Source organism: Mustela lutreola, chromosome 3 (assembly GCF_030435805.1).
Source record: "Mustela lutreola isolate mMusLut2 chromosome 3, mMusLut2.pri, whole genome shotgun sequence".
NCBI classification, from domain to species: domain Eukaryota; kingdom Metazoa; phylum Chordata; class Mammalia; order Carnivora; family Mustelidae; genus Mustela; species Mustela lutreola.
In genome coordinates, this window is record NC_081292.1 from 68,500,894 (window position 1) to 68,517,984 (window position 17,091).

A 17,091-nucleotide genomic window follows, 5' to 3' on the forward strand; every position below is an offset into this window, starting at 1 on the left:
GCTCAGGTCATGACCTCAGGGTCATGTGTTCGAGCCCCGTGTAGGGGTCCCTGCTGGGTGTGGAACCTGCTTAGGATTCCTCTCTCCCTCTGTCCTCCCCCACTCATGATCACACTCTTTAAAAAAAAAAAAAAAATATATATATATATATATATATATAATTATTTCTGCCGAGAAGAGATGTTTTGCAATCTGAGCTAAAGATTAGAGAGCACAGCTTAGATAAAGGAGATGAAATCTAAGAGTGAATGACTAAGAAGCCAGGATAGAAACTTCAGGAAATACTTGAGGAACTAGCTGAAAAAAAATAAATGCCCCTAGGGAAAAAGATCAAAAGGTAGCAGAAAAATAGGAAAGAAGTTTTGCCATCAAAGGGAAAAAAAGGAAATTTCAAGAAAGGAAATGGTTCTTGTTAAATAGAAAAATCCAGAAAAGAGGTTACATAGTCAGGTGATAGCCTCCTACTGCCAGCTCCTCCTCCAAGCTTCTCCAACAAGCTCTCTAAATTCTTCCTTAAGAGTAAATGTCCCGGGGGGCGCCTGGGTGGCTCAGTGGGTTAAGCCGCTGCCTTCGGCTCAGGTCATGATCTCAGGGTCCTGGGATCGAGTCCCGCATCGGGCTCTCTGCTCAGCAGAGAGCCTGCTTCCCTCTCTCTCTCTCTCTGCCTGCCTCTCCATCTACTTGTGATTTCTGTCAAATAAATAAATAAAATCTTTTAAAAAAAAAAAAAAGAGTAAATGTCCCTTCCCTTCTTAAACTGAAACTGGGCTCTCCTTTTACAATGCTGCCTCAAAGCCTTCTCAAAGGGTTCCTGCTTGCTTATTCTCTCACACTTTCTATCAGTGCTGTTCCAGTCAGTAACTTCCCTAACCTCTTTTAAAAACTTTCTCAAAGGCAAAACTAAGGGACAAAAAACAGATCAGTGGTCACCAGGGATTGAGGTGGGTGGGTTACTTAACAAAGGAGCACAAGGGAAGTTTGAGGAACATGGGTATTGTGGTGATGGTTTCATGACTACGCTCATCAAAGAAATGTTTGCCAAACTGAGTGAATTTTGCTGTACACAAATTAATCCCTTATTAAAAAAAGAAAAAGAAAAAGAAATCCTTCCCTTTGGAAGCACGGCTTTGGTTTTACCTACTATCCTCTACTGCTTATAATAAGGGCTAACTCAAGAACATTCAAGTCATTCCCCATCATTTAGCTATGACTGTAGCAAAGTCATCTTCTCTATTCCAAGTATTTCCCTAATTGAATTCCATGTTCTGGCCTCATTAGCACTAGTAAATCATAAATATCTTGTATTTACTAGTATTGGGTAATTTTTATTTTCACAGAAATGATGCATTCAACAGGATACTTTGTGTAAGTCCATTCATATAAAGATCCAAACTTACTTTTAGGTAAAATTAAAAGTAAGTTAATCATAGATTAGGGATTTTTCCCCCCCAGGGTTTGTTTTGTTTTACTGTTGGAGATAGGGGTACTGACTGATAGGAGGCCTGAGAAGGATTTCTGAGGATGCTGGCAATACTATATCTCTAACAGAGAGATACTTAGGTGTGTTTATTCTATTAAACTGTAAGAGAGTTGACAAAACTCAATCAATCTTTAGCCCTCCATTTTGTTCACATCCACTTGCTCAATGACCTGTCTTATGGTTATGTATTCCTGGCTCCTGGGAGATTAATATACATACCTTAGAAATACCCTCCAAGGAGACTTGCTTTGGACTCCCACGAGTCTGTTAGAGGTAAGAGTCTTTCCCTCTTCTGAAACACAGATGGCACCGCAAGGTTAGCTGTCAATGAAGTGCGTGCAAGCCTTCTGATCTCACTACAATACCCTCCTGCATGTACCCTCACTCTGTGACATCTAGACTAAGATATGGACTTTTCAGAGAAAAGCTGCACAGATGTCCAGACAGTCGTCAAACCAATCCTGTAAGTTACCCTGAATAAAACTCTGTGTAAACTGTATGGAGTTGTCTTCTGTGTTTTTCAATCCTAAGTGCCTTCTCAGGTGGAGGATACTATACAGTCCTTCCTTCCACCTTCCAACAGAAACTTATCAAAATGTACCCTTACATACTTTTTTTAAGATCTATTTATTTGACAGAGCAAGAGGGATCACAAGTAGGCAGAGAGGCAGACAGAGAGAGGGGGAAGCAGGCTCCCCACTGAGCAGAGCGCCTGATGCAGGGCTCGATCCCAGGACCCTGAGATCATGACCTGAGCCGAAGGAAGAGGCTTAACCCACTGAGCCACCCAGGCACCCTTTTACATATTTTTCTTTTCTTTTTTTTTTTTTTTTTTTAAAGATTTTATTTATTTGTCAGAGAGAGAGCGAGAGCGAGCACAGGCAGACAGAGTGGAAGGCAGAGTCAGAAGGAGAAGCATGCTCCCTGCGGAGCAAGGAGTCCGATGCGGAACTCAATCCCAGGACGCTGGGATCATGACCTGAGCCAAAGGCAGCTGCTTAACCAACTGAGCCACCCAGGCGTCCCTACATGTTTTTCTTAATGTAAGTTATGCTTCAAATAGAAGCCTTAAAAATGCATATAGCCTTTTGACCAAACAATGCAACTTTGAAGAATTTCTCTCACAGAAATAAAAGCATTATACATAAAAATACATGTATAAAGGTATTGTCTACAGTACTTTTTCTACTCACAAAATTGGGATCAACTTTAAATATTTGTCAATAAAATTGTTAATTAAATTACAGTATTAGAAATTAGTCCTATTAGAAAATATTATGCATCTATTAAGTGAGAGTCCAGAGGGTAATTACACCTGTGGTGAACACAGCACAATGTATAAAGTTGTTGAATCATTTCATTGTATACCTGAAACTCATTAACATTGTGTCAACTATTCTCAAATTTTTAAAAAAGTGATAGTCTATGTAAGGACTTGACAGCATATACATGATACAGGAAGAATATGTTAATTATGATTTCATTTCTGTAAAAAAACAAAAATCCTCAAGTTCTTTATTTAGAGAAAGACACACATCAAACTCTTAAAACTGGCCAGAGAGGGCAGAAGTGAACTTTTCTTTGTATAGTTTGCTTTTCATTTAAAAACAAAATCTAGGGGCACCTGGGTGGCTCAGTGGGTTAAGCCGCTGCCTTCGGCTCAGGTCATGATCCCAGGGTCATGGGATCAAGCCCTGCATCAGGCGCTCTGCTCAGAGGAGAGCCTGCTTCCTCCTCTCTCTCTGCCTGCCTCTCTGCCTACTTGTGATCTCTGTCTGTCAAATAAATAAATAAAATCTTTTTAAAAAATAAATAAAATAAAAACAAAATCTAGAAATTTAAAAAGAAAAAAAAGCATCTCACCTTCTAGCTTTCCCTCAGATACTCCTCTGCCCTACTTTGTCCAAATTGAGCCCTTCAGTCTCTTCTCCCTGCAATTCTCATCAACCTAATAAATCCCTTCTTACCTTCCCTTTCTTCTACCCCATGCAGCCAAAAATCACTTGAACCACTCGTCAGTATTTTTAACTCCTTTCTGTTGGCCAGGCCTTGATTAATTCAGCAGGCTACATGTCCTAGAATTGGGCTGTAGAAAAATTACTAAGACTTACATTTTGATGTTGCTACAAATGTTCTACCTCTGATCTCAAATGGCCCCTCACTGCTGTCTAGCATCCTAGGACATTTTCTTACTCTTGTCCCTCTTCCATTCTCCAAGAAGCTTTTTCAACCCTTCTCCATGCTACCCAAATCTCTTGAACACTTTCCTCCATCACTTCTCAGTAGATGACCAAGCATAGTACTTCAAATAACAAAGAAGTCATCTAACAGGAACTGTCGACATCCTGCAACTTCACATGTCATATATTTAACCTATACACCTATTCTGTCCCCCATTTTCTCCTGTTCCTCCTCCTAAGTGCTCAGGATTACACTCCCTCCACTCACAGGTCTCATTACATCAGCTTCTCACTACATACATAAATTCTCTTTCTCAACTTCAATCACATGCCAACTTCTGATTTCTCCCATCTGCTCTCAAACCAAAGAAATGCAGAACTCAACTCCCTAATTTTCTTCCTAAATCATTTGCTCATGTGTTCCCTACCTCAGCAAATGGCACCCATACTGTCAAGTTATTCCTCCTTTCTTCCAACTTCTACAATCAGGATCTAGGTTTCCTCCTAAATATCAGATTCCATTTCCACTGCTACTCTACTCCAATCCACTACAGCTATTCTAAGTCTGTACTGTCATAATCACCTTCCACAAATTTTGCTCTCCCTTTTCTAGCCATTCTCAGTACTACAGTAAGTCCTTTATGATCTGGTCTCTGTACTTTCCTATCATCTTTATCTTTCACACTCTTCTCTTTAATCCAGTCATACAGATAATTCTAGAAATTCAACAGGCTCTCTGGACTTTTCTGTAATCCAGTATTCTACACCCCCGTACAGTACCTCTGTGTCAAGCTAGGTCCTATGCATTCTTTATTTTAGCTTAGCTCTTACCTTCTCCAAGAGGTTTTTCCTGATCAGTGAGGATTAGGGCCCTCCTGTATACATTCTCCTAAACTGCACATTACAGCAATGTACCTAAAGTGCTTAACTCCTCCACAGCACTAAGTAACCTTAAGAGCAAAACTCTTCTTACTCATCACAGTGACCCCAGCCCTTAGCACAGTATATAGAATATAATAACAGTTGCTAAGTTAATATTAAAATACTAAATGAAGGGCATCTAAGCCTTTTCAACACTATCTCAATTGTAAACAGATACCTAGAAGAATTTATTTATAACGAACTACACAATTTCAGACAAATGATCCTCCCATGAGGTCAAATAAATGACAAAATACAAAAATCATCTATTTGAAAGCATCAGAGAACTATCAAGACAAAGAAGTATAAGCAGGCTCCCCGTGGAGCAGAGAGTCGGATGTGGGGTTCGATCCTAGGACCCTGAGATCATGACCTGAGCTGAAGGCAGAGGCTTTAACCCACTGAACCACCCAGGCACTCCTGTGATTCCATTTTTAAAAAAATAAAGCACAGAGCAGCACCTGGCTGGATCAGTCAATAGAGCACATGACTCCTGACCTCAGGGTTGTAGTTCCAAGCCTGATGGTGGGTATAGTTTTTACTTAAAAATAAAATCTTTTTTTTAAAAAAAGCATAGAAATAGTAGCCCAACAGATACTAGTATAAGTCAACTAACTTTTTAAAAAAAATTTTTTTAACTTTGGCCCAAGCAATAATGTCTATGTAATTATTGCTTATTATTTCAGGACATTTTTTCCCAATTCACTTTAAAAAACTTAAAACTACAGGTTGCACTCCCTATCAGAGCCCAAACAGATTGGGATAACAAGATATCCTGTCTAAAATAAATATAAAATGGGGTGCCTGGGTGGCTCAGTGGGTTAAAAGCCTCTGCCTTCCATTCAGGTCATGATCTCAGGGTCCTGGAATTGAACCCCACATCCGGCTTGCTGCTCAGCAGGGAGCCTGCTTCCCCGCCCCCCCACACTTGTGATCTCTCTCTGTAAAATAAATAAAATCTTTAAAAAAAAAAAGAAGAAGAACATCTGGCTAAAACCAAGTTTACGGATCACAGAGAATTGCAAAACTCCAGCACTGGGGAAAATTGTATATAGAATTCATTGCTTTTTTTCTCACAATTCTTCAGTCTTTCGATTTTATTTTTTTTCTCTTTCTTTTTCAATGTATTTCTTATTTTATCATCTTTTTTAAAAAACTTCTTTAATTTTGGGGGCACTAGGATTGCTCAGTTAGTTAAGCATCTGCCTTTGGCTCAGGTCATGATCCCAGAGTCCTGGGATCAAGTCGAGTCAGGATTCCTGCTCAGCAGTGAGTCTGATTCTACCTCTCCCCAGCTTGTGCTCCTGCTCTCTCTCTCTCTCTCTCAAATAAATAAAATCTTTTTAAAAACTTTTTTAATTTTCATTTTTACAGTTACATTCTACCCTTTCATTGTATTTAATTTTATTTTTATAATAATTTCATTATTTATTTTAATTTTCATTTTACAGTTACATTCTACCCTTTCATTGTATTTAATTTTATTTTTGTCTTTCTTCATAATTTTGGGATGCAGCTTCTTCTAACAGCCCAAAATACACACAAAATATAGTGTATTGCCCTCTTTACCTGATTTTTTTTTCTTTCAGTTTCAGGTCTCTTCTGATTTGTTCAGTGTATATTTCTCTGGGGTTATTGTCACCATTTTCATATTTAGATCCCTCATTAATCTATTCTTTGCTGGACAGAATGACAAGATGGAAAACCTGATCTCAAAAAAGAAAAGAGGCAATACTGACTGCCAGGTATCCAATCAGTATGGATGGATATAAGTAAGATGATGGAACTAGAGTTCAGAATAATGATTGTAAAGATACTAGCTGGACTAACATAGAAAACACTAGACAATCCCTCTCTGGAAAAATAAAAGAACTAAACCTATCAAGTTGAAATATAAACAGCTAATGAGATGCAATAAAAAATGGAGGCTCTAAATGATAAGATTAATAAAGCAGAAGAAAGAATTGGTGATACAGAAGACAAAATGACAAAGAATAAAGTGTAGAAAAGAGATAAAGAGCTACTGGATCATGAGGGGAGAATTCAAGAAATAAGTGATACCATTAAGCAAAAGAATATTAGAGGGGCAGAAAGTATACTGGAGCAAATTATAGCAGAGACGTTCCCTAATCAGGGGAAGGACAAAGGCTTTCAATACCAAGAGGAACAGAGAAACCCCATCAAAATGAATCAAATAGGTCAACACCTCAACATATAATAGTGAGTCTTGCAAACCTCAGAGACAAAGAGAAAATCCTGAAAGTAGCTCAGGACTAGAGGTCCGTAACTTACAAGGGTAGAACATTAGACTGGCAGGCAGAAAGGACTGGCATGATATATTTAAGGTGGCATATGAGAAAAATATAAAGCCAAGAATATTTTATCCAGCAAGGCTTTCATTCAAAAATAGAAGGAGAGATTAAAAAGCTTCCAAGACAGAAACTTTCCAAACTTTCCAAAACAGAAACTTAAAGAATTGTGATCATCAAAGCAGGCTTACAACATTAAAGGGAATCTTTTCAGCAAAGAGAGCTCAAAAGTAACATAGACCAGAAAGGAACTGAGACCAAATACAGAAACAGTGACTTTACAGGTAATACAGTGGCACTAAACCCATATATTTCAGTAGTTATTCTGAATGTAAATGGGCTAAATGCCCCAATCAAAAGACTTGGCATCAGATTGGATAAAAAGTAAGATCCACTGATACTCTGTATGCAAAAGATTCTTTTTTTTTTTTTAAGATTTTATTTATTTATTTGACAGAGATCACAAGCAGGCAGAGAGGCAGGCAGAGAGAGAGAGAGAGGGAAGCAGGCTCCCTGCTGAGCAGAGAGCCCCATGCGGGGCTCGATCCCAGGACCCTGAGATCATGACCCAAGCTGAAGGCAGCAGCTTAACCCACTGAGCCACCCAGGAGCCCCTGCAAAAGATTCATTTTAGACCAAAAGACACCTCCAGGTTGAAAGTGAACAAGTGGAAAATCACTTGCCATGCTAATGGACATCAAAAGGAAGCTGGAGTTGCAATCCTTTTATCAAATTAAATTTTTTTTTTTAAGACCCTATTTATTCATTTGACAGAGAGAAATCACAAGTAGATGGAGAGGCAGGCAGAGAGAGAGAGAGAGAGGGAAGCAGGCTCCCCGCTGAGCAGAGAGCCCGACACGGGACTCGATCCCAGGACCCTGAGATCATGACCTGAGCCGAAGGCAGCGGCTCAACCCACTGAGCCACCCAGGCGCCCTCAAATTAAATTTTAAACCAAAGACTGTAATAAGAGATAAGAAACAATACTATATCATAATTAAAGGGTCTATCTAACAAGATCTAACAACTATAAATATTTATGCCCCTAACATGGGAGCAGCCAATTATATAAACCAATTAATAACAAAATTAAAGAAACACATTAATAATAACACAATAATAAGGGGCTTTAATATCCCACTAACTGCAATGGACAGATCATCTAAATAAAAGTTCAACAAGTGCTAAATGACACATTGGATGAGAGGGACTTCACTGAATACTGAGAGCATTCCATCCTAAAGCAGTAAAATACACATTCTTCTGGAGTCCACATGGAACACTCTTCAGAAAAGACCACATACCCAGTCACAAATCAGTTCTCAATCAGTACCAAAAAACTAGGATCAATCCTTGCAAATTTTCAGACTACAGTGATGTGAAACTTGAACTCAATCACAAGGGTGAAGAACTCAAATATATGGAGGTTAAAAAGTATCCTACTAAAGAATAAAAGGGTCAACCAGGGAATTAAAGAATTTTTTTAAATACATGGAAACTAATGAAAATGAAAATACAACTATTTAAAACCTCTGGGATACAGCAGAGGCAATCTTAAGCAATACAAGCCTTTCTCAAGAAACAAGAAAGATCTCAAATACACAATCTGACCTTACACCTAAAGGAGCTGGAGAAAGAAGAGCGAATAAAGTGAAAACTCAGAAGAGAATGAATAAAGATTAGAACAGAAATCAATGAACTAGAAACCAAAGAACAGTAGAATAGATCAAGGAAACTGGGAGCTGATTCTTTGAAAGAATTAGTAAGATCGATAAATCTCTGGCCAGACTTATCAAAAAGAAAAAAGAGCGGGATGCCTGGGTGGCTCAGTGGGTTAAAGCCTCTGCCTTCGGCTCGAGTCATGATCCCGGGGTTCTGGGATCAAGCCCCGCATCGGGCTCTCTGCTCAGCAGGGAGCCTGCTTCCTCCTCTCTCTCTGCCTGCTTCTCTGGCTACTTGTGATCTCTGTCAAATAAATAAATAAAATCTTTAAAAAAAAAAAATAGAACAAGGACCAAATAAAACCATGAATGAAAGAACACAACCAAAACTGAAGATACACAAACAACTGTAAGAACGTATTATCAACAACTATAACCAACAAATTAGGCAATCTGAAAGAAATGGATGCATTCCTAGAGATGTATAAACTATCAAAACTGAAACAGAGAAGTAGTAGTAAACCTGAACAGACCCCTAACCAACAAGGAAATTGAAGAAGTAATGAAAAATCTCCCAACAAACAAGAGTCCAGAGCCGATGGCTTCCCAGGGGAATTTTACCAAACATTTAAAAAAGAATTAACATCTATTCTTCTGAAGCTGTTTCAAAAAATAAAAATGGAAGGAAAACTTCCAAACTTATTCTATGAGGCCAACACTGCTTTGATCCCAAAACGAGACAAAAACCTCACCAAAAAGGAGACTTACAGACCAATATCCCTCATGAACATGCATGCCAAAATTCTCACCAAAATCCTAGCCAATAGGATCCAACAGTATATTAAAAGGACTATTCACCACCACCAAGTGGGATTTATTCCTGGGCTGCAAGGGTGGTTCAGCCTCCGCAAATCAATCAATGTGATATAATACATTAATAAAACAAAGGACAAGAACTATATAATCCTCTCAATAGATGCAGACAAAGCATTTGACAAAGTACATCCTTTCTGGATTAAAACTCTTCAGAGTGTGGGGATAGAAGGAACATACCCCTATCATAAAAGCCCTATATCAAAAGCCCACAGTGAATATCATTCTCAATGGTATAAAATTGAGAACTTTTCCCCTCAGGTCAGAACATGGCAGGGATGTCCATTCTCACTACTGTTGTTCAATACAGTACTAGAAGTCTTAACCTCACCAATCAGACAACAAAAAGAAATGGCATCCAAATCGGCAAAGAAGTCAAACTCTAACTCTTCACAGATGACATAATACTCTATATGGAAAAACCCCAAAGATCTACCCCAAAATTGCTAGAACTCATTCAGGAGTTCAACAGAGTGGCAGGACATAAAATCAACACATAGAAATCGGTTGCATTTCTATACAGAAGAAAGAGAAAGTAAAGAGTCTACCCTATTTACAATTACACCAAAAACCATAAGATAACTAGGAATAAACCTAGCCAAAGCGGGAAAGGATCTGTACTCAGAAAACAAAGAACACTCATGAAAGACATTGAAGAAGATACAAAGAAATGGAAAAACATTTCATGCTGATGGATTGGAAAAAAAATATTGTTAAAGTGTCGACGCTACCTAGAACAATCTATACATACAATGCAATCCCTATCAAAATGCCATCACCTTTTTCAGAGAGATGGAAGAAATAATCCTAAAATTTGTATGGAACCAGAATCTGAATAGCCAAAAGAATGCTGAAAAAGAAAACCAAAGCTGAGATCTGACTTCAAGCTATAATATTACAGAGCTAAGATCATCAAGATAGCATGGTATTGTCACAAAAAACAGATGTGTAGATCAACGGAACAGAATAGAGAGCCCAGAAATGGACCCTCAATTCTGTGGTCAACTAATCTTCAACAAAGCAGGAAAGAATAACCAATGGAAAAAAGACACTCTCTTCAACAAATAAAATAAAATGGGAAAGAGATCGTTTCTTCAATAAATGGTGTTGGGAAAACTGGGACAGCCACATGCAACAGAATGAATCTGGACCATTTTCTTACACCATACATAAAAATAGACTCAAAATGGATGAAAGACCTAAATGTAAGACAGGAATGCATCAAAATCCTAGAGAACACAGCAAGCTCTGTGACTTTTGCCGCATCAACTTCTTGTTAGACAAGTCTCCAAAGGGAAGGGAAACAAAGGCAAAAAAATGAACTACTGGGACTTCATCAAGATAAAAAGCTTCTGCACAGCAAAGGGAATAGTCAACAAAACTAAAAAGCAACCTATGGAATGGGAGAAGATATTTGCAAATGACAATACAGAAAAAGGGCTGGTATCCAAGATCTATAAACAACTTCTCAAACCCAACACCCAAAATACAAATAATCCAGTCAAAGAATGTGCAAAAGACAAGAACAGACACTTCTCTGAAGAAGACATGGACAACAGACACATGAAAAAATGCTTAACATCACTTGGTATCAGGGAAATACAAATCAAAACCACAAGGAGATACCACCTCATACCAGTCACAATGGCTAAAATTAGCAAGTCAGGAAATGACAAATGGTGGTGAGGATGCATAAAAAGGGGAACCCTCTTCCAGGGTTGGTGGGGATGCAAGCTAGTAGAGCCACTATGGAAAACAGTATGGAGGTTCCTCAAAAAGTTGAAAATAGAGCTACCCTAAAACACAGCAATTGCACTAGTGGGTATTTATTCCACAGATACAAATGTAGTGATCCAAAGGCACACCTACACCTCAATGTTTATAGCAGAATGTCCCCAAGAGCTAAACTATGGAAAGAGCCCATATGTCAGTACACAGATGAATGGCTAAAAAGACAATGCAGTATATACATAAAATGGAATACTACTCACCCATCAAAAAAATGAAACCTTGCCATTTGCAACGACATGGATGAACTAGAGGGCATTATGCTAAGTGAAATTAAGTCAATCAGAGAAAGGCAATTATCATGGGATCTGACTCATATGTGGAATTTAAGAAACAAACAGGATAGCAGGGGAAGAGGGGAATAAACAAAATCAGAGAGCGAGACAAATCATAAGAGACTCTTAATCACAGGAAACAACCTGAGGTTGCTGGAGGGGAGGAGGTTGAGGGAGGCTAGGTAACTGAGTGATGGACATTAAAGAGGTTATATGATGTAATGAGCGCTGTGTATAAGACTAATGAATCAGTGGGCAAAAAAAATAAGATCCCATTCACAAATTTTTTTTAAAAATTAATTTAAAAAACACTAAAGTCATTAAATAAGGCAAAAGAGTAAGAGAACAAAATGGATTGGAGAACTACACAAACAACCAGAAAATTACCAAAATTATTCCAGGGAAGCAAGGATGGATCAACATCTGCAAATTAATCAACGCATTACACCACATTACAAAAAGGATAAAAATCATATGACCATCTCAATAGATGCAGAAAAATCATCTGACAAAATTCAACATTCATGATAACAAAAAAAACCCTCAAGTATTATAGATAGATGGATATTAGATATCTATATCTATCTATATTAGATATAGATAGACTTATCTCAGTATAATAAAGGCCATATATGACTAACCCACAGCTAACATCATACTCAACAGTGAAAAGCTGAAAGCTTTTGGGGAGAAGATATGAAGAACAAGACAAGGATGCCTACTCGTGCCTTTTTTATTCAACACAATACTGCAAATCTTAGCTAGAGCAATTAGACAAAAAAGATATCCAAATTGGTAAACAAGAAATAAAAAATTGTCACTATTTACAGATGACATGATACTACATATTGAAAACCCTTAAAACTCCACCAAAAAACCATTACAATAAACAAATTCAGTAAAGATGCAGGATACAAAATATACAGTGTAATCTGCTGGGTTTCTATACACTAATACAAACTACCAGAAAGAAAAATTAAGAAAATAATTCCATTAAAATTGCCTTGAAAAGTAAAAAATACCTATAATTAAATTTAACAAGGAAGTAAAAGACCTGAGCTCTAAAAACTATTAAGACATTGACAGAAGAAACTAAAGATGACACAAATAAATGGAAAGATATACCATGTTTATGGCTTGGAGGAATTAATACTGTTACAATGTCACTATCACCCAAAGCAATCTACAGATTCGATGTAATCCCCACCAAAATTCCAATAGCATATTTTCAGATAACTAGAACAAATAATCCTAAAATTTGTAGAGAAGCGCAAATCATCTATAAAAGTTGGCTATAAACAATTCTGAGAAAGAACAACAAAGCTGGAGATATCGTGCTCCCATACTTCAAACTGTATACTACGGAAGCTACAGAAATCAAAACAGATGGTATTGGCATAAAAACAGACACAATGATCAATGGAACAGAATAGAGATCCTAGAAATAAGTCCACACATACATAGTCAATCTATAACAAAGAAGGCCAGAAAATAAAATGGGAAAGAGACAATTTCTTCAATAAATAGTGTTGGGAAAACTGGACAGCTACTTGCAACAGAATGAAACTGGATCACTTTCTTACACCATACACAAACATAAAATGAAAATATAAGACTTAAATGTAAGACCTGAAACCATAAAATTCCTAAAAGAAAACACAGGCAATAAATTCTGGACATCGTCTTAGCAGTATTTTTTGTATCTGTCTCATCAAGTAATGGACAAAATAAAAATAAACAACTTGAACCACATCAAACTGAAAAGCTTTTGCACAAAAAAGGAAATTATCAAAGGAATCTGCTGAATAGAAGGTATCTGTATCAGATAAGGTGTTAATGTCCAAAATATATATATGCAACCCCACATCAAAAAACAAACAAAAAAACCCAATTAAAACATGAGCAGAGGGGTGCCTGGGTGGCTCAGTTGTTAAGCCTCTGACTTTGGCTCAGGTCATGATCCCAGAGTCCTGGGATTGAGACCCACATCTGGCTCCCTTCCGGGTGGGAGGCCTGCTTCTCCCTCTCCCACTCCTCCTGCTTATGTTCCCTCTCTGTGTCTCTATCAAATAAACAATCTTTTTTTAAAAGTGGGCAAATAAAATCTTTAAAAAAAAAATCTTTAAAAAAAAAAAAAAAAAAAAAAAGTGGGCAGAGGACTTAAATATACATTTTTCCAAAGAAGACATATAGTTAACAGATACATGAAAAAACGTTCGACTTCACTAATCAACAGGGAAATACAAATCAAAGCAACAAAATCACCTTACACCAGAGAGAATGGCTAGTAGGAAGACAAGAAATAAAAAGTGTTGGCAAGGGAGCCTGGGTGGCTCAGTGGGTTAAGCCGCTGCCTTCGGCTCAGGTCATGATCTCAGGGTCCTGGGATCGAGTCCCACATCGGGCTCTCTGCTCAGCGGGGGCCCTGCTTCCCTTCCTCTCTCTCTGTGATCTCTTCCCTTCCTCTCTCCTACTGTGATCTCTCTCTGTCAAATAAATAAATAAAATCTTAAAAAAAAAAAAAAGTGTTGGCAAGAATGTGGAGAAAAAGGAACCCTATGCACTACTGGTGGGATTGTAAATTGGTACAGCCACTGTGGAAAACAGTAAGGAAGGTCCTCAAAAAAAATAAAATATAAAATACCAAACAATCCACTAATTCCACCTCTGGGTATTTACCCAAAGAAACAAACCCACAATTTGAGAAGATATGCACCTCAATTTTTATTTCAGCCTTATTTATAACAGCCAAGATATGGTAGCAACCTAAGTATCCATCCATAGATGGTTTAAAAAAAAAAAAAAAATGTGGTATACACATACATACACAGGAATATTACTCAGCCATGGGAAAGAATGAGATCTTGCCATATGCAACAATATGGATGGACCTAGAGGATATCATGCTAAGTAAATTAAATCAGAGAAATAGTAACACCATATGATTTCATCTATACATGGAATCTAAAAAAAAACCCATAAATACAAAAAATACACTGGTGGTTGTTAGAAGGTGGGGGGGTTCAGGGATGGAAAAAAAGGGTGAAGAGGAGTGGTTGGTACAGGCTTTCAATTATGGAATAAGTCACAGGAGATGAAATCTATAGCACAGAAAATATAGTTAACGGTATTTTAACAGTGTTGTATGTTGACAGATAGTAGCTATGTTGTGTGAGCATAGAAGAACATACAGGCTTCTGGAATCATTACTTGTACCCCTGAAACTAACGTAACACTTACACTCCAATTAAAAATAAAAACTATATTGTAATAAAATTTTTTAAAAGCAAAAGACTCCATTCAGTAATGGAAGACCTTTAAGAACAAAAGATTTGAAAAAGAAAAACATACGCTCTTTGTTATTTTTAAGTGAGAAAATCTAAATTAAATTGTGTAAACTTGGGGTGCCTGGGTGGCTCAGCCAGCTAAGTGTCTGCCTTCGGCTGAGGTAATGATCTCAGGGTCCTGGGATTGAGCCCTGAGCTGGGCTCCCTGCTCAATGGGGAGTCTGTCTGTCCCTCTGCCTGCCCTCCACACTCTCTCTCTCAAATAAATAAAATCTTTAAAAAAAAAAAAAAAAAAAAAAAAAATTTGATCGTCCAAAAAAACGAAATCTTGCCATTCGCAATGACATGGATGGAACTAGTGGGTATTATGCTAAGGGAAATAAGTCAGAGAAAGGCAATTATCATATGATCTCTCTGATAAGAGGAACTGGAGAGGTAGGGAAGGGGTTCGCAAAGGGGAAGGGAGGAGAAAAAAAATGGGACCAGAGAGGTGGACAAATCCTAAGAGACTGTTAACCTCAGGAAACAAAGTGAGGGCTGCTGGGGGTGGTGGGAGGGAGGGATGGGTGGCTGGATAATGGACACTGGGGAGGGTATGTGCTGTGAGTTGTGTAAGACTGATGATTCACAGACCTGCACCCCTGGGGCAAATAATACATTTTATAAATAAATAAACTGATGGTCAATTAATTTTCTTTTCACAGAGTTCTTAACATTTAAAATACAGATGAGGGTGCTTGGGTGGCTCAATGGGTTAAACCTCTGCCTTTGGCTGAGGTCATGACCTCAGGGTCCTGGGATCATGTCCCATATTGGGCTCTCTGCTCAGCAGGAAGCCTGCTTCCTGCCGTCCCCCACCCCCCACGCCTGCCTGCCTCTCTGCCTACTTGGGATCTCTGTCAAATAAAACCTTTAAAAAAAAATAAAATAAAATACAGATGATTGGGACACCTGGCTGGCTCTATTATTATGGCATGCAACCCTCAGAGCTCTAAGTTCAAGCCCCTCACTGGTGCAAAGATTACTTAAAAATTCAATCTTAAAAAAAAATAAAGATGTATTTTAACATAAATTAGTACAGATGACTAAAAAGTTTTGAAACTGTGGGTAAATATTTTAAATTAAGAAGTTCTGAATTGGGACGCCTGGGTGGCTCAGTTGGTTAAGTGGCTGCCTTCGGCTCAGGTCATGATCCCAGTGTCCTGGGATAGAGTCCCACATCCGGCTCCTTGCTTGGCAGGGAGCCTGCTTCTCCCTCTGCCTCAGCCAGCCACTCTGTCTGCCTGTGCTCGCTCGCTCTCTCTCACTCTCTCTCTCTGACAAATAAATAAATAAAATCTTAAAAAAAAAAAAAAAAGAAGTTTTGAATTTTGGGGCATCTGAGTGGCTCAGTCTTAAAGCGTCTGCCTTCAGCTCAGGTCCTGATCCCAGGCTTCTGGGATCCAGCCCCACATCAAGCCCCTCATCAGGCTCCCTGCTCAGCGGGAAGCCTGCTTGTCCCTCTCCCACTCTCTCTGTCAAATAAATTTTAAAAATCTTAAAAAAAAAAAAAAAAAAAAGAGAGAGAGAGAGAAGAAAAGAAACTGACATTTACCAGCACTTCAGAACCACTCTGTCTTTTCATCCCCCTTTTTTAGGTGATTTGTTTTTCTCTTTTCCTTGCCTTACATCCATAAATTCAACAGTTACCCAAACCTATTTCGTCTATAACCCCAGGTCAAGCCACTCATCTTTTCACATCTCAAGTAAAGCCATCTTTGATAGTGCCCAGCTAACTTTTCCTATGAGATGGTTTACAATCAGTGAGTCACGGTTTTGCTCAAGTTCAAACTCCTTAAACTTGGCCCTCAAAGTACTTCACAAAGTACTTCACATATGAGTCTAATTTTATTTCTAGACTTCTGAATTAATCCCCTATAACAGGAATCCTAAACTCCAATTTAACTGGTTTTCCCTACTGTCCTCTGAAAAAGCCCAGCTGTCTCTTTCTGGTTCCTTATTCCTCTAACATTATTTGGAAAAAGACAGTCTTAGAAATAGTATAAGATTGAGAAGATAAGGGATACAGTTTAGTCAATATAAATAGCCAGTGCATGCTATATGCCAAAAGAATTAGAGCCTAGGGGCACAAGGATAGCTCAGATGCTTAAACATCTGCCTTTGACTCAGATCACGATCTCATCAGGGAGTCTGCTTCTCACTCTGCTCCCCATTTCTGCGCTAGCTCTCTCTCCAGTGCGCTCTCTCTCTCAAAATAAATAAAATCTTTTAAAAAGGGGAGTGAGAGTAGAGACTATCCGCTGATATATTTTTTGTT

At 38.3% G+C, this 17,091-nt stretch overlaps 1 protein-coding gene across 3 annotated transcripts in view; it reads right to left on the reverse strand.

The window, feature by feature from the left end:
* MTFR1 (mitochondrial fission regulator 1) overlaps positions 1-17,091 on the reverse strand; it is a 56,659-nt gene that overhangs the window by 37,893 nt on the left and 1,675 nt on the right. For 2 of the 3 annotated variants that reach the window (XM_059166346.1, XM_059166343.1), the window contains exon 2: positions 1,700-1,772. The exons of the other annotated variant lie outside the window; for it this stretch is intronic. The gene's annotated coding sequence lies outside the window, so the exon portion shown is untranslated. The remainder of the gene's footprint in view (positions 1-1,699; positions 1,773-17,091) is intronic. 3 annotated transcript variants of the gene reach the window in all.